The following is a 2,036-nucleotide window of genomic DNA, read 5'->3' on the forward strand; positions in this document are numbered from 1 at the left end:
CTCATCATTGGTGAGAAAATCCACAGCTGATTTGCATTATTTTCAAGATTATTATCTAACTTTTTCAGGTTAATAGCAATAATAATAATGCACATAGACATTACTGTGTGCCCGCCACTGTTGGAAGTGTTTTACGTTTGTATAGATATTAGCACATGCAAACCACTGGGAGGCACTGCAAAAGTGCAGAGCAGTCAAGTCACTGGCCTCAGTTCACCCTGGCGAAGCTGGCAGTCTGGCTCCAAGCCAGAGCTCCCCACTGCTGTGCTACCAGCAAGAGGTGAGGGTGAAGAATCAAAGACTTGCAGTTAAAGTAAAGCTCCTCCCACTCCCAGCTCCCTCTTACAGAAGCAACCACGGTTAGCAGTTCCCGATTGTCCCTTAAGATGTTCTGCGCAAATGTCCAGAAAGGAGTCGTGGTGTTATATTCTGGGGCCTCACTCATGTATGAATAGGAAATATTTTCATCGTTTTCCTAATAATTGATATTATCTGTGCTTTCTAATCATTGATTTCATCTGTGTGGGGGTGCTTGCACTCTTGAGATCAGGGATGAGGGATGGGGAGAAAACTAAGTTGTCTATAAAGGGTACTCAGGCCTTTACAAAATATTCCATCCATCCCACTTTTTGCCATGGTCCAGGTTCAAGTCTCTAGCGGTTTCCTTCACCTCCTGCAGAGTCTTTTGCCCCCTCCTGCTCTTCCTGATCCTGGAGCCTGAGATACTGGAGCTGACTGTTGTCCAGCCTGGGAGCTGTCACTCCTTAAGGACCAGCCTGGCCTTAACCAACTTAACCTTCACAAGCTGGTTCAGCCCAAAATGGGTGGGATTTGCCAATATGGTCTTCTCAAGGTTGGCAGTAGCTGAGGTATTCCCAGATTGTCCCCCCAGTGCTGGCACAAGCACACAGCCTACACACACACACACACGCACACACACCCACACACACACTACACATCTTTGGTTTCTGCCAGTAGTATCTGCCTAAGCAGTGCATTAGGAATTTTTCAACTGTTATAACAAAATCATGCTCAAGTTGGCTTAAACAATAAATTTGGTTTATTGGCTTTTATAACTGTAAAGTCTAGAGCTAGGACGGGTTTCAGGTGGGTCTTGAGCTAGCAGGTCAGTAACGTCTCCCAGGACTTGATTTCTTTCTATGCCTCATTTCTGCCTTCCCGCTAGCTGTCTTCATCCTGATGCCTTCTCTCCGGAGGGTGGCAAGATGGCACCTGCAGCTTCTGGGGCTACAGGCTTCCTCTCAAAGGCGCAGCAAAGGGAGGGGAGGGCACGCTCTCTAGAAGAGCAGGACAGCTTTTCTCCAAGCCCTCACCAATAATTCATGACTTACTCGCCCAAATAGGGGCCTGAGCCTAGACCTGAACCACCACCCCCTACAATGACCAGGGAGGAGGTGAAGGTCCTGAGGACCACTTACAGCCCCCTCTCCAGCCCGAGCTTTCTGACGACCTGTCCCACTTCCAACGTCATTATGCCACAGGGACCCCTAACAACGCCAGCTGCGTGCCTCCCCCTTCTCTCCACAGTCCCCAATTTCATTGTCTGGGAAACCAAAGTTCCAAGCCTTGGAGAACGGAAGCAGACTCGGTCTGAAACCCAAAGAGTTTCGAAATCTGAGCAACTGCAGGGGAGAGAAGCCGGCTCACAGACTAGGCTGGGGGCGCGGCGCAGGGTGGCGACGGGCAAGTTGCGCTCCCGCGGGGAAGGAGTCTCCACTGCCCCGTCGTCCCCCGGCCCCGCGCCTCGTCCCGGGACTGAGCCGGAAAGCGGGAGCCCGGGCGGAGTGTGAGTGGGGCGGGGCGCAGGGCCCCAGCGGCTGGAAGCAGCGCCTAGAGGGCGCGGCCGAGCCAGGACTCGGGTTCCGGGCCGCGGGCCGCCCCGAGGGCGGAGGGGAGTGGCCCCGCCGAGGCCTTATTTCCTCGAGCGCCGGCGCTGCTCACTCGGAGCCCGGCCGTCGAACGCCCCGTCAGCCAGCCCGTGTCCATGTCGCGCCGCCTGCAACCGCCGCCCGCCT

The sequence above is a fragment of the Suricata suricatta genome, chromosome 5 (assembly GCF_006229205.1).
Source record: "Suricata suricatta isolate VVHF042 chromosome 5, meerkat_22Aug2017_6uvM2_HiC, whole genome shotgun sequence".
Taxonomy (NCBI): Eukaryota; Metazoa; Chordata; class Mammalia; order Carnivora; family Herpestidae; genus Suricata; species Suricata suricatta.